The sequence below is a fragment of the Phyllostomus hastatus genome, unplaced genomic scaffold, assembly GCF_019186645.2.
Source record: "Phyllostomus hastatus isolate PE091 unplaced genomic scaffold, TTU_PhHast_1.1 phas_scaffold_1066, whole genome shotgun sequence".
NCBI lineage: Eukaryota > Metazoa > Chordata > Mammalia > Chiroptera > Phyllostomidae > Phyllostomus > Phyllostomus hastatus.
The window spans coordinates 15,077,034-15,100,193 of record NW_025334004.1 but is presented as its reverse complement, the minus strand read 5'-3'; the positions used below and the strand labels follow the sequence as shown (position 1 = coordinate 15,100,193).

Genomic DNA, 23,160 nt, shown 5'->3' with positions numbered 1-23,160 from the left:
AATTTACCTAAGTCCAGACGATGCGGTCAAACCACACCATGCATTTGCTTTGGGAGCAAGCATTTAAAGGGGAAGGGCGAGGTTGTCAGTTCCTTTTAAACTTGCTTAAAGGGGAAACTGAGGGCTGGTTTTGCTAAAAGCAGAAAGACCTTATCCTTTCTCCTCTTTTCTCACTCAAATCTCCTCTTTTCACGAACTCCTTCCTGATGATGTCCTTGAGCTGGAACGAGGATGTGGAATTGCTATTATATATTATACGGTTATATAAGTTAATCATTATATAATTAATAATCGTGAGATATGAGGGAAAAGGACTATCACAATTATCCAAAGTCACCAAGTCCTGGAGTTGGAGGGAAAATTAAAAGCCATCTATAATTCAAATTCCTACCCCATGTGTTTTTTAAAATTTTACTGTTGATCAATTACAGTTGTCCCAGTTTTTCCCCCATTGCTTTCCCTTGCCCTGCCTCCCTCAACCCCCGCTCCCACAATCCTATCCAATGTTTAAAATCCCACCTGTAATTTTTCTGCAAACAATAAACTTGAGAAAAATGAAGGGGGCTGGTGTGGCGCAGTGGATTGAGCACCAGACTGTGAACCAAAGGGTCACCAGTTCAATTCCCAGTCGGGTCACATGCCTGAGTTGCAGGCCAGGTCCCCAGCTGAGGGGCACACGAGAAGCAACCACACATTGATGTTTCTCGCCTTCTCTTTCTCCCTCCCTTCCCACCTCTAAAAAGAAATAAATTAAATTAAAACAAAAAAAGTGAAAAGATAAATGAAGGGGGCATATGTATTTTGAGATTTTTCTCACGGTGCCGAGATGAAAGTCCTAACACTTCATTCTTCTGTTTCCTGTCCCTAGAAACCGTACACACGCCATTGTCACTACAGAGGAGGAAAGATGTGATTGGATGACTTTAAAAGCCAAACATCCTCTATTACGAATTCCTTCACAATTCCTTCTCACCTCCCATTTTCATCCTTCCCCCCAGTATTTCTTTAAAGTGTGAAGAAAATAAAAGACAGACGTTTTTCTATTTCTATGAGGAAAAAAATCACTGCTTCAATGTCTGTCAATAGAAGCCTGGTGAAATAAATTCTAAGGTAGCCATACAATGGAATATTATGCTGCTTTTATAAAGAATCAGAGATCTACATACTCTTTTGAGAAGTTTTTCAAATGTTCATGAAGTCATCCAAATACATGAAGAAAAAACTGAACAGTAAACATAATGTGTCCCCGTCTGTGTAACTACATACATAGAAAAATCCCACAGATAGTGAATAGTGGCAGCATGGCGACCAACACTTAAAATGCCATTACAGGTTTGTGTCTCATGAATAATTCTGATAGTCTATTTTGTGTGATGTACATCAATAAGGAAAAAAGAATGTAGATTTATAGCTGTATTATACACTGCATTACTGTATATAATCCTAACAGGAGAAAATGTTTATTTAGACTAGGGATGAATGAGAGTAGAATCTCTGTCAACATTAGGCATCTTTTAAGCGCCACCTCAAGATCCCCTAGGCCCCAAGCTTACTCCCCCCACTAGCACAGCCACCAGTTCCTCACAGGCTCGGGCTGGGTTCGGGCCCGAGCAAGTGCAAGCACACGGCCAGCTCACGGTACAGCTCAGTATGCTTCTCAGGTCTGCCTTAAGACTTCTCCTGCAACCCACTCTGGAGTTCTGCACATGCAATCCAGAGATGGGGAGGAACTCATGCCTGTGGGAGGGTACTTCCCCCTTCTGTGCTCCAGCAGACAGTTCTGGGCATCCCGTAAGGCTCCCGAGAAGGCCCTAGGTAGGCTAGCACACCTGCTGCCTGTAGCTGTAGCTGTATCCAATGTGCTGTCACGTCCTGGAATTTTCTTTCCCTCTTTCCTGTTTCTCCTCCCTTGTCCTTCAACCCGAACTCCTTCTCCCTGGGGTCCCATTCCAAATAAACTGTCTTACACGTCAGCCTTGGTATCAGGCTGCCCTTCAGGCTAAGATAGAATCAGGTAAGTGCAATATTTTTCTGCTGATTGGTTTCTAGCTGCACACATTTCATCTGGTGCTGCATCTGTGTGTCACCACTCCAGGTGAGTTGGCACATTGGGCAGGGCATTTCTCAGCAGCATTCCCACACTGGGGTGGCCAGCAGTAACTACACATTGACATGACTGCAAACTACATGTATCCCCAGCTCGAATCCCCCACTCCAACATCACAGACACAAGAAAAGTGGGTAATTCAAAGTGGCAACAGAACAATTTTGACCAACTGTATAAAAATATGCTTACAAAAACATAACCATGTAAACACATTCTCAAGAGCCCTTGCCAAGGCCCATGCATGGGAAGCACTTAAGGTTAAACTTAATTAGCTTTATGGTAAATCTGCTTTTTACTACATACTAATCAAGTAGCGATAACAAAAGCAGACATTAACTTGCAGACTGAAAACTCCTGAATCCATATACCAGTACCATCCCCAGACCAATCATTTTTCCGAAACTTCAGACACAAAAATATCCCAACTGCCTACATGGTCCTCTTCACCTGTCTGAGGAGCATCTCAAGGCACCCAAAGCTACATCCGTCATCTTCTTCACCACACCTGTCCCTCCCCTTCTGCTGCTCTTGCTGACTAACGGCACCAGGATAAACAGAAAACGTGAAGTTGTGACAGTCATCTTGGATTCCTCCTTTTCCTCGAGTTTCACCCATTTATGACAAATTGGTCGTTCTGTGTTAGGTTCCAAATGTGAGACTGCCTCCTACATACCTGTCAAATCTCTCCCTGTTCTCCATCCCCATGGCAAACTCACCTCAGTTACAAGTCCTCACTATTTCTCCTCCAAACCGCAACAACCTTCTATCTTTCTAACTCGAACGTAATCTCTTCAAAGTCATCAAACTGATGCCATAGTCATCTTTCTAAAAAGCAAATCTGACCACTGTTATTCCCCTACTTAAAGTTCTTTAACAGCTTTCCACCACACTTAGGACAGTTTAAATGCTCAGTACAGCCTACAATGTCCATCATGGTATGATCTGTAAATCCTTCTCTAGCTTCACATCCCACATCTTTGCTCATTCCACACCACACTTTCAGCCACTCTCCAATCTATATTTACTATTCCATGGCTCCCTCTGCTAAGAAGCCCTTGGGTTCTCTACTTTTATTCCTCCTCAAAAGATGCAATTCAAGTATCCTCTCCCCCGGAAGCCTTCCTGACCTCATGCATGCCGGCAGGGTTTGGCTATCCTGTCTCTCTGTTCCCTCACAGCCTTCACCAGCTCCATCGGAGCATTTATTATCCCATGTTATAATGTTCCCTTTTCTGCTACACTGTGAGATTCTCAAAGGCAAGAGTTCTCTTTCATATCTAAAGCCCCAGAAACTAGCAGTGTCTGGTATATAATATTCTCAATAAATGCTGAATAAATAGCTCAAATTAATCAAAAGAAAATAGGAAGGGGGATAAAGACTAGGAAAAATAATATTATCTTTGCGGTTCTTGCCACAAGGGATTGTTTTTCTTCCTGGGCACAATGCAATGAATGAGGCCAATCGGTAACTGCCAGTTGTCTGTAGTTTTAACAACCATTTCCCAGAAAAGTGACCAATTGTTACCGAAGCTAAAGCCTTGTACATAAAAGACTCTTATTTCCTATTTAATTTAATTGTACTGATTTTATTATTTTAAATCCTATTGGCACCAAATTCTAGGAAAAATTACAAGAGTTTGTCCCCAGATGAAGCCAGCTTGAAAAAAAAAAGTAGCAATCAAACCCTGTGCTCCTCCTTCCTGTTGAACTTAAGGTTATCTTCAAAGAGTTTTCATTGTCTTCTTAAATATACAACATGAATTAGGCCTGAAAACCAAGTCTCAGGAATTCAAATATGATGGCTTGTCACATAAAAAAAGATATACATTGAGCTTACTGAATGAATGAATGTTCAAAAGAACTCAACATTCATTTGCTTATCATGCAAGGATCTTAGAAATATACCCTCCTTTCCCCACCCTCAGTAAAAATGACCTGTCTTAAGCTTCTTGAAAATACTTCAACTGTCTAATCAGACCATCACCTTGGTTCCTGATATAACATTCAGAAGATCTAGGTCATCCTTGGTCACTGATCCCTCACCAAAAGTCACTATTTTTAGAGTTCAAGTGTGTGTGATGGGACCCTAGAGCACCCTGTCGGTGCCTAAGGCGTTCAACTAAAGCTAGACAGACGTGGGTTCGGATCTCTCGGTTCTGCTGCTCACTGACTGTGTGACCGGGAACAAGTCAGCTCCCCTCTTGTGGCCCCTCTCACTCTAGTCATCTGTAGAACAGCGTTAAACAGAGTTTACTATGGAAAAAATTAATAAAAAATGTGGAATTTAACACAGTGCCCAGTATATAGTAAGTAATCAAAATGATAATGATTACACGTTTAATGAACCCTGCCATGGTCCTAGAAGCTACAAATCATCTCAAACGTACATGTGTGATACCTTTTATTAGCTACAGAAACAGGATCTTGGGATCACTAGGATTATTCAGCTACAAGTAGCTTCTTTTAAAACATAGGTTACAGGCTTCTATCAAAGAGCATAATTTTTTAGAACCTGAGCATTCAATCCTATGTAGGCTTGCTTTGTTTTAAAGTCTTTCGCACTGAAGGAACTCCACAAATTGTTCCCTCTCTCTCTCAGAACCATAATTCTGTGGCTAGGCGGATCACACGGGTTACGGAGATCGTCCTCCCTCCCCTCTCACCTCCAGAAGTGGTTGCTCCCGCCTACGGACGAGGCAGTGGGGAGGGCGGCCCATGAAGGAAGCTTGTACAGCCACTGCCTTTGTCATATTTCCTCTGTGAAGAAACAGAAGACTTCAGTTCCTGGGATTGGTTAAGCTCTAGAATAGAGAACTAAGGAACTACTTTGTATTTTCCTAGGACTTTCATCTCTCTTTGTGCAAAGTGTCATTGCAGCAAAAACTGTTACTCTGGTGTATTTGGGTGTTTTTGGGTTTTTTTTTGCATCTTTGTCAAGAAAATGGAACGATAATAAACACAGGTAGCTTGCAATGCACAATAAATAGAAGGAAGCTGACACAGAGCAGAGAAAGACTCAAAGACCGTGGGAATGAGAAGAAGAAAAACCGATGAAAGAATAAATTATATGCGATGATCATACAAACCCTGACGTTTGCAAAGATAATGTGAAGACTGCTGTAAGATCAGAATTCACTTGAGGTCAATATGATCTCCTCTGGTCATGGATTCCTTCAACAAATACTTTCACTGAGCACTCACGATATGCTAGGTACTGCACTAAACACTAAGGGTCACAACAAAAAACACATACAAATAAGGCTAGTCTTTACTGTCAAGGAACTAGGAGTTTGGTGGGGAAGACAAGACAAGTAAAATTACAGCATGGTAGACTATCTTTGAAGTGACCTCCATATAACAAGCTAACTCACTGCCACACTCCAGCGTCCCAGTAGAAACACTGACTGGGGGCCCAGCCCACCAGTGCTTTATCTAGTCCTCCGAAAACTCCCACAGATTAAGTAGAATGTTCACTAAGAATTGTGGTATTTTTTTATCCTCACCCAAGGGCATGCTTATTGATTTTAGAGAGAGGGGAAGAGAGAGGGAGAGAAACTTCAATGTGAAAGAGAAACATTGATGGGTTGCCTGTCACACGGCCCACCAGAATCAAACCCACAACCCAGGCATGTGCTCCTGACCAGAATTAAACCCATGACCTCTTGGTTTACGAGACGACGCTCCAACCAACTGAGCCACATTGGCCAGGGCAGAATTGGTTATCTTTGTTCCCAAACCTATTTATGATATCTCTACTTGATGCTGTAATTAATGTAATTTAAATACTATAGAAACTGATGAGAATAAAAAGAGAATTGTTGTTTTCACAATAAATTCCCTGGAAAGAATCTGTAGAAGCAAGTTGTATTTTAAAGAAAACAAAACAAAAACCCTCCTGGCCAGGTAGGTTGGTGGGGTAGAGCGTCATCCTGATACGCCAAGGTTGTGGGTTCATTCCCCGGTCAGGGCACATACAAGAAGCAACCAATGAATGCATAAATCAATCTCACTCTCTCTCTCAAATCAAGCAGTCAATAAATAAAAAAAAAATCTATGAACCTACCATCCGGTTTAAGAAATAAAACATTATAAATATATTAATAGTTGAGCTCCATTAATACCTACTCCACTGAGGCAACTTAATATCAGGTTTAAAGGAAACCTAAAAGAGAGATCAATGTTTGATTCACTTGTTTTTTTCTTTTTAAATATTTTATTTATTTATTTTTAGAGGGAGGGCGAGGGAAAGAAACATCAGTGTGTGATTGCCTCTCACACGCCCCAACCAGGGACTTGGCCTGCAACCCAGGCACGTGCCCTGACTGGGAATTGAACCAGCAACCCTTTGGTTTGCAGGCTGGCACTCATTCCACTGAGCCACACCAGCCAGGGCCTTACCTGATTTTTCTAATAGAAAATAAAAGTGTTTGACAAAGTGCTAACAGTACTAAAAAAAAAGTTTCACGTTACCGTGAGATGCGGTTTTAGATGGAGAAGACAGAAGAAAGGAAGGGGCAGACACAGGGCAGTGGGCACGAAGGAGCGCGGACCAGTGGGGGTTTCACGACGGCACCAAGAGGAAGAGACTGCAGGCGAGGGGAAGGTGGCATTAGACCCGGGGGCTGACGGTCTGTCTTCCCTACCGAGCATACAACGACACAAGGAGCACACACGGGCCTGGCTGGGGGGTGAGGGTCTAGTTAGGCACCATCCAGTTACATCACAGAAAGTCTGGACCGCACAGCTGGTGGGCAGCGCCCATCAAGGTCAGTAAGTAAAGCACATAAACACAAACAAAGCAAGCTAGTGGCTCAAAACCTGACAGAGAGATGGAAAACCTTTTCAGTGAGAATACTACACCTTAAGGATTTAATAAGGTTGAACTGGAAACACCGGGACCCATCAAAAACAGCTTTCAGAAACGTGGAGCTCTGGAGCAGCATCGGTAATCCGACGAACAGCGTGATATGTAACCAAATCTCTAACATGCCTGAGACGATCTAACCCTGCTTTGCCGCCACAGCTACCAGCTCTGTGGAGGGCAGCTGACTCTGGTGAGGTCCAGGAAAAGAATCAAGACAGTGCTAGAGTATCCTGTTCTTGCCAGAAAGTATAGAAAGGAGCAGTTTAAAGGGTCACACAGCATTTTGGCCACTAACTCTGTAAAAATTCATGAGTCTTAATGGTACCCAAAGGGGAGAAATCTTGCCCTGACCAGGTGGCTCCGGTGGCTGGAGTGTTGTCCCATGTACCAAAAGGCTATGGGTGGACTCCCAGTCAGGGCCCACTCACACCCAGGTTGCAGGTTCAATCCCCTATCAGGGCGCTTATGGGAAGCAACTGATTAAGGGTTCTCTCTCACATTGATATTTCTCTCTCTCTCTCCCTCCACCCCCTCAAATCAATAAACATATTGGGTGAGGATTTAGAAAGGAGGGGATCTTAAGAGCAACATGATACCTGTGGTAAAGAGGGCAAGTAGAGGTTAAAGTCCAGCAAGGCTTACGACCCTTGAGTCTGGACCGGGGCTTCTTTGTAATCCGTCTACTTAGAGGGGCAGCTTTCCTTTAACTCACACAAAGTCCTGCTTGTGTTAGAGATGGTCTTTGTATAGAACTATGGTGTGCCTGACTTTCCAATAACACTTATCTAAACTGTTATATACCAACCCAGATTAATTCATGTGATTACTAAAGTTTAATCAGCACAAATCAGACAGTAAAAATGCAGCCTGGGTAGGGACTGCAGAATCCTGTCTCCTCTAAAGGAGGTAAGAGATGACGGTCAAACACTGGCTGGGTGCAGCACACAGGAAGAGGCATAGGCAGGGATGGTCCCACTGCGAGACGCAGGTCTGCGCCCAGACAGCAGACCTGGGTGGTCACTGACCCAGCCCTGGACCTCCAGCCCTAGCCCTGTAACAGGTTTGAAGTGGTCATCCTTTCCGCCTTTGTCAAAAAAATGAATTTTTAAGCCCAAAATAAAATAGCAGTGATATGTTGTCTGTCGTGTTTATGGTAATTTCCGTAACTATTATGCTCAGTAGTGTATGCTTTGAAAAAAGATGTTTAAAGTTCTTAAGAGACTATTCAACTTATTAGTCTTATTTTAAAGACATTTGATTTATTTACTAGGAGAAGTATGAACTACTTGGAGACATCAGAGATATTAAACTGGTAAGAACGGTTTGAAATGTTTAAGGAGCTCTAATCAAGTTTATAAATAGTATTAATATGGGAATTCCATCTGTTGAATTTAAAAGCATTTGAGCATCAATAAATAACCAGCAAATAATTAAATGCTAATGGATTCATTGTATCTTAAATTTTAAAGAAAAAAAAGGTTTTAAAAGTCATAATTTTAGTAAGTTAAACTGTGAGCAAAGCATAAGTAACTCAGGGTCTATCTGGCATAGTGGGACCAGAAAACCTACATTCGAATTCCAGACCTGCCCCCCCAGGTCTGGATTTTCTATACTTTAGCATCTTCATGTATAAATGAAATAATAGCCCCTGCATCAAAGCACTTGAGAGGACTGAGTTCATACACATAAAGCACTTAAACAGTTACAGAGCAAACACTTTGTTAAGTGCCCTATAAAAATGTTAGCTACAGTCATCATTACCATCAACTGATATCACCTGATAAGACTACGAATCCCTTGAGGACGAGAACGTTGTCTAACCGGCCTCTGTGTTCCTCCGTGCGGCACACTGCCTGGCACCCCGTGGGTATTCAGTGAACACTGCCTCGATTACCGTGACCTAGTCTAAAATCCTAGCTACTAGGTCATGGGTTGTAACTTCAGCACATAAAGGAAATCAGCATGATAAATGGCAGGAGCAAAGGTTAAAAGGGCCAATAAAAACAAGACCCCCAAATTTTATACAGGCAAAAGTACTGTTTCTTGGAATGGTTTTTACTTACTCTGAGTTTCTCAAGGTCCAAACTGTGCTAAGGGAATTTCGATTGGGATTGGATTGTAATCCTTGATCAAAATCCAGATCCTAGATCCAGAATTACAGATTCAATACAGAATTTGAATTTCCCCTCAATAAATTCAACCTAACCCAGTTTACTGCAGAATTAATTACTTTAACTTTTTCCAACCACCAAAACTTGTTTCTGAATTAAAGTATAATACAGCTTTAACCCATTCAATACAAGGGTGCCCTTTTATTTTCCATTGCTCTTGGGTTTTCCAGCAGTGTGGTCTCATTTGGGTTGATTACCAGCACTCTGGATGGAAAATGTTCCTGGTAGGTTGTTCCATTCAGAGCCATTTAGAAAACACTGCTTGCGTCAGACTCTGTTTTCTGTGCGGGCAAAGGGGGCTGTTACTGTAAAGCCCGATTTTTTTTTTTGGCATCCCACTGTCACACTTCACCGGGCGCACCCCGTGCTTGCCTTCTACTAACGACCTTTCCGAGCAAAATGCTCCATCTAACTCGCCGAGCTGGGAGATCTACCTTCCCGCAGAGCACAGCACAAGCCCACACAGCCTGTGATCCATCCATGGGTATCACACGACTGCAGCAACGGTAGTAATAATTCACAGTTACGTGGGCCTGTGTATGTCAGGCATTGTGCTGTTTGTCTTATTTAATTACCCAAGAAGAGACTACTATTACATTCCATTTTATAAATCACAAAACTGAGACCTAAACAGGCTAACAGACATTCCCTGGGTTTCTATCCACCCTTGAAAGGACTCTGGTCACTTACACAAAGGTTTTCTCTTACATAACAGCACATGGGGCCCTATGAATTCCTGTCCTCCTCTTATAAATTAAGAAATTTCAGACCAAAGATTATATAGCTAAGTCCAGTGGCACCTCGGTTCTTGAACTGATTCGTTCAGAAAACTGGTCAGGAAGCAATTTGTTTGAAAGTCGAATCTCCCCTGTCCCCTGCGAGACGTGTGATCAGTCACACAGGCGTCGGCATGAAAGGGTCACTGGGTCAGGAATCGAGAACTGCAGGTATTTTTGTTCAACAACTGACATTTTTTCCACGAGCAACCTGGTCAAGAACCAAATTATTTGAAAACCCAGACGTTCAATAATAAAGGTCTAATATACAAACGAGAATTCAGGTCCATCCATACTGTTGTTACTTTGTTCTACTATCTACACAGGATTTCCTTCCACTCTCAGCTAAGGAACGACAAAGTCTTCCTGAAAAGACCACTCATTTTCTCTTTTTACATTTGAAGAACGATAGGGAAAGGAAAAGAGAGGGAAGGCTATGGTAACTCTTCTTTCCAAAGGTTCTGAAGCTCTTGTCTACAACAGACTACAACAAACTGGCTAGAGTCACAGTGAAATACCATTGAGTACTGAACCCCTTCTAGAACATTCTCCAGTGTTTTCAGAACTTCAGTAAACTGCTTGGCTTGCAGGTACATAAATTCAACTTCTTTTTTTTTTTTTTTTTTGCAATTCAAGTGAAGATTTTTTTAAATCCTCACCCATATATTTATTTTAGATCAATATATTTATTGATTTTAGAGGTGGGATGGGGGAGAGGGGAGAGGGGAGAGGGGGAGAGACAGACAGACAGAGAGAGAGAGAGAGAGAGAGAGAGACATCAGCCCTAACCAGGGATCAAACCAGCAACCTAGGTATGTGCCCTGACTGGGGATCAAACCCACAACCTTTTGATGTATGGAACAACACCACTTCAATCAACCTAGCCACCCGGCCAGGGCTCAACTGAAGATACTTTTTAAATAGATGTATCAAGTCATTGGTCTTTTCTCTCATAACCCAATTACAACAGGTTATTCATTAATATATATTATACAGTGCTCTTCTCAGCTCAGTTTTGACTGATGAACTGGCACTCACTTATTTTTAGAAGTTCTCATTCTATAATGCTTACTGGCAGAAAGTATTTTCAGAATTCAACTTAATATCCACCCATATACACATAAATTCTAACACATGTTCATCAAAAAGTTAAGCGTGGCACATTCATATTTTTCATGATTTTATAAAATTTAGTTTTCATAAGCCCTGGCTGGCGTAGCTCAGTGGATTGAGCGCGGGCTGCGAACCAAAGTGTCGCAGGTTCGATTCCCAGTCAGGGCACATGCCTGGGTTGCGGGCCACGGCCCCCAGCAACCGCACCTTGATGTTTCTCTCTCTCTCTCTCTTTCTACCTCCCTTCCCTCTGTAAAAATAAATAAATAAAATCTTTAAAAAAAAATTTAGTTTTCATATTCTACCCTCGTTCATTGCCGTTTGTTTTTCCAAATGGGACTACTTTCCTTGTAGCCTACGTCAGCCATCCTCGGCCGTTTTAGGGATCCTTCCTTCCCAACTCAGTCAGGTTTCTCTAGTATTACTGCGCCAAAGCTTAGACCCACGCTTCACATGTAACAGTATGAGACATTACAAGAATACGTGACTGGGACAGTGCCTCTGTTAGATTTCAGATTCCTCCTTAACAATGCCCAGTGTTTACCCACCAAATACACTACAACCTTGTATTTAGAACATCGTTTATAATAAATCTTAACTTTTATTCCTCTGATAAAAAGTGTATATACTTTTATTACTTTTGTCAAGAAGTTTATCACTCATGTAGGCACATAAAAAATTCTTAAATGTTATCAAGGATACCTAGTAAATTACAGCATATAAAATCTCTCATATGTTAGTGGAAGTGTTAACTACTTTAACTTTATTGAAGGGCAATTTGGCCAAATCTACTAAATTTGAAAACCCAAATACCCTTGATTCAGCAAGTCTAGTTTCTAGGACTTTATCCTGTAGGTAAACTTATACAAATATAAAATGGTGTAAGAAAAAGGAAATTCTTTGTTATATTGTTAATAGTAGTGAAAAGTTTGGAAGAAACTTAAATATCCATTAATAGGAAACTGGTTAAATCAATTCTGATACATCCATACAATAAATACAATAAAATATGCAGCCATGAAAGAAAGAATGAGCCCTGGCTGGTGTGGCTCAGTGGATCGAGTGCCAGCCTGTGAACCAAAGGGTTTCTGGTTCGATTCCCAGTCAGGCCACATGCCTGGGTTGCGGGCCAGGTGCCCAGTAGGGGATGCATGAGAGGCAACCACACATTGATGTTTTTCTTCCTCTCTTTCTTCCTCCCTTCCCCTCTGTCTAAAAATAAGTAAAATCTTAAAAAAAAAGAATGACAATGTTCTTTTATGTACCAATATGAAACCACCTCTAAGATATACTGAGAAAGACAAAACACAAAAATATACATACAGCATGTATATATAACATGCTGTCATATGTAAATAGGGAAAAATAAATACATATTTTATTTGTGTAGTATTTCTGGACAGATATGCAAGGATTAATATCATTGGTTGCAAAAATACAAAACAAACAAAAAAACTTGATTGCCTCCAGGGAGAGAGTACTGGTAGTAGTGGGAAATTTTTCACTATCATACATTTTTGTACTTTAATAGTTTTATATGCTGCCCTGGCTGGCATAGCTCAGTGGATTGAGCGTGGGCTGCGAACCAAAGCATCGCAGGTTTGATTCCCAGTCAGGGCACGTGACTGGATTGCAGGCCACAGCCCCCAGCAACCGCACATTGATGTCTGTCTGTCTGTCTGTCTTGTCTGTCTCTCTCCCTCCCTTCCCTCTCTAAAAATAAATAAAATCTAAAAAAAATAGTTTTATATGCTGCAAGTGTATTGCCTATGAAAAAGAAAAAACAGCAAAACACTAACCATTGCTTTTCCAATGTTCTTTTAAAACTTATTTTTACCTAAACATTACAGTTTGTAGGCTTTTCATTTTACTCTCACACTGTTTTTTTCATAATGTATCTTTTGCTTAAAAATAGCTCATTTTATGCTGCCAGTGGCCATGGACTGCTTTCAGGAAGCACAGGGGAGATGCTGACTGACAGGCACTTTTCGTAAGTGCGCGCGAACACCAACTGGGCGTCTCCCAGGTGGCAAGCGCTGCGCCGGGTGCCTGACGCCAAACGACACGGTCTCTGCATCAAGCTATGTCACTATTACTACTTTTTTTCCCAAAATAAAGTTTCCCCTAATTGCCAAAAAGTAGTAATAAGTTCACTGCTTTAAAAAAAGAGAGAGAGAATGGAAAACGTGAGAAAATAGATATCATGTTTAATCGCACTATCAAGAGATATTATTAACATTTCATGTTTATCTTTCCAAAGCATTTTTTATTTTATGTATATGTTAAAAACCAAAAAGGCAGCCAAATTATATATACTATTTGACAATGTATATTTTATACTTGAAACTATATTAACACTTTCCTATATTATTCAGTACAGTATTGAAGTATGTTTTAAATTTTTAAGTTTATTTTCATTGTATTTTTCCATTACCATTCATCACCCCTATACCCTCGCCCACCTCCCCCAACCTCCCCTCCCCACCCCTCACAACCACTGCACTGTTGTCCGTGTCCGTGAGTCCTTTTTCTTTTAAATCAAAGTAATATGTACATAATTAAACATACCTCTACTCTATCTCTTCCAAAATATTTCAACTTTTTTACCAGTATTCTTTTGTAATCATTTGCTTCCAAGATTCCTACCATTTATTTTGAGATTTTGTTAAGACTTTAATAAGATAACCTTTTTGGTGATATTCAATGAGATCCTGCAATTTTATGTCTCTCTGAAATTTGAAAATGCGTTCAATCTACTCTGTTTGCTTGTGACAACTACGCACGCAGACTGGTACGGTGCGCCGGGTTGACAACACAACAGACGCCTTAAGAGGAGTGGCCACAAACGGTGAAACGCCTCACAGGGTGAGCAGTTGCGGTCGCTGCTTCCTGATGTACCCCTTTCAGACACAGTCTGTGGACTTCAATCCACTACGAATCATTTTCATCACTTCCCATCTCTGGTTCTCCCTTCTCCAAATGTAGGTTTTATCAGCAGGTGCACCTTCTTTATTGGTTAGCTTCATAACTTTAGGTAGTATAAGTATACCTTTCTTTTCTCTTCTATCACTTACAGACAATCTCCTTGACTTACCCCTTTTAAGATCACTATATTGGCACTCCTTTTCTATTTAGCTTTCTTCCCCTCCTTTCCCCTCATCTTCTATAATCTAAATCTACTCTTGTGCAATAGAGTTAACATCATGTCTAATGGTTTATTGTACGGATACACCATAATTTACCCCTATTGAATGGATACACATTGTTCCCAGTTCTGCACTCTTAAAATCAATGCTGCAATATTCTTATAAACAAGTTCTGTCCAGAAGATATCCAGCCGTGTAATTTGAAAACAGTGACATCTACTGAAGATACAAGAAACATTGTACATAGGACAATGAGGCTTCAGTCCCCTTCAAAGTAGGCACCTTGGGACTTCACACAGTTCTCCCAATCGCCATCAGTTGTCTCATAGTATTTTCCCGAATCTCATCAACATTCTGAAATATCTTCCGTTTCGAAGGTGATATAAGTTTTGGGAAAAGCCAGAAGTCACAGGGCACCAAATCTGGGCTGTAGGGAGGCTGAGTCACCTGGGTGATTTGATGTTTCACCAGAAAACTCTGCACAAGACATGACGCATAAGTGGGCATGTTGACGTGATGAAGCTGCTAATCACCACTTGTCCATAGCTGTGGCCTTCTGAGTCATCCCAATAGTTTCCACAGAGGAATGTTCAAGCTTAATGCAAAATGTGATGCAGATTCATTCATTGCTTTACTCACTCAGTCATTTTTAATGTGACCGTCATGCAGTACACATGCTCCCTCAACAGCATCCACCGCCCCCACTGACTAGTCCAGTGAAGTCATCATTGTTCACAAATGAGCGTTCCAGGCCACTCTCCTTGGCTGCCAGGTTACACTGATGCCACACATACCGTTCTCATATTAACAATGTCTGGACTTTTTCTGGACAGACCTGGTTGTATACCATGTGAACTTATCCAGGTTTTTTAAGATAAATTCTTAGAAGTGGAACTTTCTGGGTGAAAGGTACCTTGTCAAGGCCAAACTACCTTGCAGAGAAGATTTCCCAGTATGGGAATATGTGGACTACTTTTAAAGGCTAGCTTTAAAAATTGATTAGAAAGATAGTCATCCCTGAACTTTCATGTTTTTTAGACTATTTTTTCTCAAAATTGAGTTTCACTGAAAAGTCTGGTTCTCATTGGCACATAGCAAAGTGTATTATTCACTTATATATGTATGTACTTGAATAATTTCTCTATTATATTACACTCTGAAAACAAAAAGATACAGAAATTAAAATGTTTGAGTATATTTACCTATTCATTAAGTGGTGCTTTTGACAGTTTATTTAGAAAAGCTACCAAACTCCACTTTAAAAAAAAAACCATAAATCACAATTATGTTTCTGATTTAAGGTCCTGTACATGACTATGAATGCCTAAAATCAGTCTCTGTAGAAGGCTTCCAAATGAATCACATACTTCTCTAAATTTCAAAACTGATTAATCAACTAATTAGAACTCATACATACACTCTAATGAAACATGCACCCTTTTGAGCTTAGAACACGTAGATTTTTCCCCTCAGGCTATTTTTTCTCTAAATATTGTCTCTAAAATCTAATTACTGAGCAACACTTCTCTGGTTCAATCCCAATTTTTAAAAGTCTACTCAAGTGTCATATACCAGCATGAAATTTCTCTTAAGAAATATTTTTATAAGTGGTCATATTTTTAAGAACTTGCAAAATGTTCTTTCCCAAGGCTGAGTACATCAGGTTGTTTCGATGGGCAGGCATTTAGCTAATATTACAAACCGCACTATAATTATTTGTGGAAATTTGAAAAATCTGATTTTTCACATGCTTGGAAAGAGGCATTTCAGAGTCCACGATATGGAAGTACAATGTGAGCATTTGAAAAATCCCGTTAAGAATTTATTTCTATTTTAACTTCTGACTTAATGTTTCTGATTGAAGGTCAATCTATATACAGTGGTGGCAGCAGAGCTGGCTTCCTGGGCGCGAGGCAGCTACACGGGCCCCCCGCCCAGAAGGGCCCCGAACTTGGTTTAATGCTCTTTCACCATTGTGTTGAAATTCATGATAATTTTCGAGCAAAGGAACCCCTGGTTTTCATTCTGCCCTGGGCCTCACAAATTATAGGGTTAATCCTGGGTGACACTGAGGCCTTCCAATAATTTGAAGCTAAGATAAATAAGGTTTAAAAATCACCCAGCATCTATCTAGCACAAGAAATTATAAATATGTAACTGAAAAGATCTGGAACACATAAAACTCTACTCAGTGGGATTGTAGGAGCAATCTCAGAGAAACAGAGCAATAATTTCATTATTATTTTACTAAAGAGAAATTTAATTATATCCGGCTTTACGAACCTCGCTGGCAGAGCAATCCCTTACAGCGGAGTGAGGGAAAAAATAAAGAGGTTAAGTTACGCACATCCAGCCAAGAGAAAGTCTCCACCACTCACATGTCCCTACCATTGAAGATCCACTGAGTTGCCAGAGCTTAAGGCCTCAAGAATCAAAACCAGATCCAGTCAGGAACCACTTAACAACAGGGATACAATCCGAAAGAGGCATCAGTAGGCAGTCTCATCATCATTGTGCAAACGCGGTAGAGTGCACTCACACCAAGCTGGAGGTACAGGCTCCTACACTGCATGCCCAGGCTGTATGGCATTGCCTATTGCTCCCAGGCCACAAGCCTGTACAACATGTTACTGTACAAAACACACGCAAAGAAAATCATGCAATGATTTTAAATCAAACAAAGAAATCAAGCAAAGAAAATCATGCAATCAAGAGACACAAGATGTAGGAGGCTGCTACCAGCTTGACATGTCATACTGTGTAATAGCAAACTTTTTATAAGCAGAGTCCACTCTAACAATAAAAAGTATAGCCTAGTAAATACATAAACCAGTAACACAGTTGCTTATTATCAAGCATTAGGTACAGTACATAATTGTATGGTATGTGCTAAACTTCTATATGAATGGCAGCACAGTAGGTCTATTTATATCATAAACATATCACCATAACATGTGAGTACCAGGTTGCACTATGATCTCATGACATCTACCATGTCACCAGGTGACAGGAATTTTTCAGCTCCATTATAATCTTATGGAACCACCACTGTATATGCAGTCTGTTGTTACTATTTAAATAAAGAAGCCCTAAGACAAGTTTCAATAAATTTCAAAGGATTAAAATCATATTTTCTTGGATCACAAATAACTAAAAAATCCCAAATACAGTGTTGAATTAACTACAATAAAAGAAGAAATGATAAGAAAATTAGGAAATATTTTAAGGTAATATTTAAAATAAGACATAAAAACATATAGAATGCAGCTAAAGCTGTGCTTTAAAGGAAAATGTATAGCCCTAAAAGAGGCTGAAAGTCAATAATTCAAGTATCCATCTCAGGAAATGAGATTAAAGAAAAAAAGCAGCAATCAAACTCAAACAAAGTAGAAGGAAATAAATTATGGGGGGAAAATAACAAAATAGCCATGGCCAGTGTGGTTCAGTTGGTTGGAGCATCATCCTGTACACCAAAGGATCGCTGATCAGGGCTCATGCCTAGGTTGCAGGTTCAATCCCTAATCGGGGCACATACAGGAGGCCACTATTCAATGTCTGTCTGTCTGTCTGTCTGTCTCTCTCTCTCTCTCTCTCTCCCCACCCCCCACTCCCCCCATCAGGAGAATAAACCTTTTTTAAAAAATAAAATAGAAAACATTCAATAAAACCAAAGTTGAGTTTTTGTCAAGACAATGTAATTGGTAAGCACTTGGTAAGACAAATCAAAGAAAAAAAGAGAAAAAACAAATTGTCAATATTAGGAAAGAAGCAAGGCTATAACCACAGATCTTGTGGATATTAAGAAGATACTTAAGAACATGTTTTGAACTATTTTCATGTGTACATTTCAAAATGTTTTCAAAAAAACACTTGAAAATTTAAGTGAAACAGATAAACTCCTAGTAAAACACCCAAACTGATAAAGAAACAGTACAGTTCTCTATCTATGAAATACATTAAATCCATAACTAAAAACCTTCCCTCAAAGACAACTCTCGTCCCAGATGGCTTCACCAGTGAACCCTTCCAAACATTTAGAAAAGAAGCGATAATTATCTTACCTAAACTTTTCTGAAACAGAAAAAGTGGAATACTTCCCAATTCATTTTATGAGGCCAGCATAAAAGTGGTGAAAGACCTAACAAGGAATATCATATACAAATCTCCCTCAACATAGATGTAATAAGTTTTTAAATGTCAGCTAACCAATCCAATCAAATATGTAAAAGAGATAACACATCCCAAATTCCAAGAGAAAGTTGGTTTAATATTTAAAAATCAATTAATATAATTCATCACATTCACCAAATAAAGGAGCAAAGTCACACACAATCAACGTCAATAAAAGGAGAGAGAGCACTTAACAAAACCCAGCCTGGCCATGATTTGCAGAAAAAACCTCTCAGAAAACTGAGAGTTAGAAGGAATCTTCTTTAACCCGACGAAGGGTATCTACACAAAGTCTAGAGCAAACATCATACTGAAAGGCAAAACAGTGAAAGCTGTCCCCCTGAAATGGGAAAAAGACCAGGATGTCCACCACCGCCTTTATTCAACATTATAATGAAGGTTCTAAACAGTACACTTAGGCAAGTACATGAAATAAGAATAATTCAAGAGCAAGGTTTGAAAAGGAAAGGAAGAAAACTGGAAAGAAAATTTGCGCATGACCTGATTGCATGCTGAACATGGAAAAAAACCCCACAAGACTCTATCTACAAATAAAGAAAATCACTAAATGAACTTACCAATGTGCTTGATAATATACAAAAATCAACTGTATTTCTATATAGCAGGCACCAAAAATTATTAAATAGAAAATCTAAAAATAAAGCCATTAAGAAATGACACATGTACTTAAGAATAAACTAGCCAAATCAAACCTCTATACAGAAAACTACAAGTGTGACTGAAAAAATTAAAGTCCACCTGTAGTTCATTATGGAGGGTGAGATACCATGCTCAAAGACTTACTGTAAAGATATCAATTCTTTCTCAAATTGATCTATAGAGTTAATGCAACCTTCATCAAAATTATAGCAGATAATTCCATATTTGCATGCGGAAACTGATACTAATTATAAAATTTAGATGAAAATACAAAGGTCCAAGAACAGCTGAGATAATCTTAAAAGAAATACAAAGTCTGAGGGCTTATGTGAGCAGATAGAAAGTCTCACATAAAACTAAAGTAATTAAGAATGTGGTACTGGCACAGATAGAAAAACTCTTCAACGCAACAGAATAAAAGTCCAGAAACAGACTTATGTACATAATAAAGGAATCTCACGCACGCTGATAGGAATGTGAAATGACACAATTACTTCCAAAACTGTCAGGCATTACATAAAACTGAACAGAAGTCTATCCCCTATGACCTTGCTGCCCACAGCGTGGACCACGGCCAGTACAAATGACATCCCCTTCAGTCTGCCAGAAAGGCGTCAGACTCTCAGGCCCACCCCAGACCCATTGAAGTGAAATCTGCACTTGGACAAGCCCTCCATCCAGGGGACCGATGTGCACACTGCAGTGTGAGAAGCACTGCCCCACGATCCAGCAGTTTCACCTACCGTGTCCACGCATCAGAAGTGCATACCACTCCACCAAAGAATATGCTCAAGAATATTAATAGCAACATTATTAATAACAGCCAAACCCAGAAAACTACCCAAATGCTGCACAGAACAAGCTGTGGTATAATTACAAAATGAAGTGCAGCTCACCAATGAGAAGGAGCACTCTGCAACTGCAACTCACAAATATAACGTGGTGGGAAAGCAGCAGAACAAAAGAATGTATCTTGCTTGTTTTCATTTACATAAAGTACAGAAACAGAAAGAAACTGTAACCTTTAAGGGACACAGGCACATAAGTCCCTCTTAGTTACTGTTTCTTGACATGCACCATTTTACATGGATGGAAAAACCTATCAAGCTGCATACTTATATACTGTGTAATTTTCTGTGCATACATTATATTTTAGTTCACTAGAAAGAACTGTGAGGTTAAATGGCTTAACTGTATAGTATAAATTATATATCAATAAATCTATTATTTTTAAAAGGAAATATACCAAAATCCTAAAAATACTTATCTGTGAGAGATTAGATTTATAATGTATATTTTCTTTTGTTTACTCTTCTGAGTTTCACATTCTTATTTTATAACACTAAGAACAGTAATTTTAAAAATTACCTTCTGGCCAAGATGGAGGCATATGTAGATCACTTTGCCTCCTCTTAAAACCAAAAGAAGGACAACAACAAATTTAAAAACAAAAAACAACCAGAACTTCCAGAAAACTGAACTGTATGTAAGTCTGACAACCAAGGAGTTAAAAGAAGAAACATTCATCCAGACTGGTAAGAAGGGCAGAGAGGGACAACCAGGTGGAGAGGACGTGCACCAAGGTGGCAGCTGGCGGAACGGGCCGTCCCACATTTGCGGGCAGATAAACCAAGAGAAACAACTGGGGAGCCAGACAGATTGCTCAACCCAGGGTTCCATCGGGGAAATAAAGCCTCAAACCTCTGACTGAAAACTCCTGTGGGGGTTGAGATGGAGGCAGGAGAAACTCCCAGCCTCACAGGAGAGTTCATTGGAGAGACCCACAGGGTCCTAAAACATACACAAGCCCACCTACCAGGGAATCAGCACCAGAAGGGCCCAATTTGCTTGTGGGTAGTGGGGGAGGTGATTGAAAACTGGCAGAGAGCAAGGGGCATTGTTCCCTCTCGGACCCCTTCCTCACATACAGCGTCACAACACGGTCACGTGGGTTGCCCTGCCCTAGGGAACACCTAAGGCCACGCCCCTTATTATGTAACAGGCATGTGGAGACAAAAAAATATGGCCCAAATGAAAGAACAGATCAAAGTTCCAGAAAAAATACAACCAAGCAATGAAAAGATAGCCAACCTATCAGACGCACAGTTCAAGACATTGGGAATCAAGATGCTCACAGAATTGGTTGAATATGGTCGCAAATTAGATGAAAAAATGAAGGCTATGCTAAGTGAAATAAAGGAAAATGTACAGGAAACCAACAGTGAAGGGAAAGAAACTGATACTCAAATCAACAATTTGGAGCAGAAGGAAGAAAGAAACATTCAACCAGAACAGAATAAAGAAACAAGAATTCAAAAAAAAAAAATGAGGAAAGGCTTAGGAAGCTCCAGGAAGCTTTAAATGTTCCAACATCCGAATCATAGGGGTGCCAGAAAGAGAAGAGGAAGACCAAGAATTTGAAAACTTATCTGAACAAATAATGAAAGAGAACTTCCCCAATTTGGCAAGAAAAATAGACCTCCAGGAAGTCCAGGAAGCTCAGAGAGCCCCAAAGAAGTTGGACCCAAGGAAGCACACACCAAGGCACATCATAATTACATTCCCCAAGATTAAAGATAAGGAGAGAATCTTAAAAGCAGCAAGAGAAAAGGAGACAGTTACCTACAAAGGAGTTCCCATAAGACTTTCAGCAGATTTCTCAAAAGAGACCTTACAGGCAAGAATGGGCTGGAAAGAAGTATTCCAAGTGATGAAAGGCAAGAACCTCCATCCAAGATTACTCTCTCCAGCAAAACTATCATTTAGAATGGAAGGGCAGATAAAGTGCTTCCCAGATAAGGTCAAGTTAAAGGACTTCATCATCACCAAGCCTTTACTGTATGAAATGTTAAAAGGACTTATGTAAGAAAAATAAAATGAAAAACTATGAATAGTAAAATGAGAACAAACTCACAACTATCAACAACTGAACCTAAGAAAAACCAAACTAAGCAAACAACTAGAACAGGAACAGAATCACAGAAATGGGTATCATATGGAGAGTTATCAGCTGGGAGGGGGCGGGGAGAATGGAGGAAAAGGTACAGGGAATAAGAAACATAAATGGCAGGTAGAAAATAGACAGGGGGAGGTTAAGAACAGTATAGGAAATGGGGAAGCCAAAGAACTAATATGTACGGCCCACGAACATGAACTAAAGGGGTGGAATGCAGGTGGCGGGGGGTATACAGGGCTAAGGGGAATAAAAGGGGGGAAAACAGGACAGCTATAATAGCATAATCAATAAAATATCTTTTTAACTATCTTACAAGTTTTTGTGGAGGAAAATTGGGAGGTTATTCCTAGTGGTAACCTCCCAAGGGTTTCAGAGAAATTTCTGAATGACACAGGAAACCATTCAAACACTAAGCAAATTCTTCCTATAACTAGCAAAAAACATTTTAATTCTAAAAGCTAATATATGGCTTCTTTACATATAAAGCAAACTAAAACAAGATATTCTTTAAATTACCATATTTTCCAGTTTTCAAAAACATTTAAAAGAGAAATTGAACCCAGCTGGCTTAGGTAGAGAAAATGCAAACAAAATTTCAATGCCTCAAGCTGAACTCTGCAGAGTTTGAGGGGGGAAAAATTACCCATAAATTTGTATTAAGCTATAGCTATCTTTTCACTTCAATATTTTTATCTTTACCTTACCCACTCCTTTTAAAAAAAAAGCTATGAGATATAATTCACATACCATGTATTTCACCCATTTAAGTTTAGACTTCAATAGTTTTTAGCATATTCCCATAGCTGCACGACCATCACCACTATCTAATTCTAAAACTTCATCACCCCAAAAAGAAACCCACACCAATGAGCAGTCACTCCGAGGTCTCCCAGCCCCTTATCCCCACTGTCAGGCAAGCACTCACCTACTTTCTGTCTCTGAAGATTTGCCTATTTTGGACATTCAACAATTTTTCATTTGCAGAGTACAAGTTTTCCTTCTTTTGTTAAATTTAATCCTGAGTCTTTTGGTTCTATTATAAATGGAACTGTTTTCTTAATTTGATTGTTGCATTGCTCAGTGCAAATGCATAAAACACAGGTGACTCCTTTGTGCCTGCCCTGCCATCTGATGAACTCATTTATTAATTCTCAAGTTTTACAGTGGATTACTTGGGATTTTCTATATACGAAATCA

The 23,160-nt window shown here is 39.9% G+C and overlaps 1 protein-coding gene across 4 annotated transcripts in view; it reads right to left on the bottom strand.

The window, feature by feature from the left end:
- CNNM2 (cyclin and CBS domain divalent metal cation transport mediator 2) overlaps window positions 1-23,160 on the bottom strand; it is a 137,519-nt gene that overhangs the window by 46,404 nt on the left and 67,955 nt on the right. The window contains exon 2 of one of the 4 annotated variants that reach the window (XR_006787511.1): window positions 4,771-4,864. The exons of the other annotated variants lie outside the window; for them this stretch is intronic. The gene's annotated coding sequence lies outside the window, so the exon portion shown is untranslated. The remainder of the gene's footprint in view (window positions 1-4,770; window positions 4,865-23,160) is intronic. 4 annotated transcript variants of the gene reach the window in all.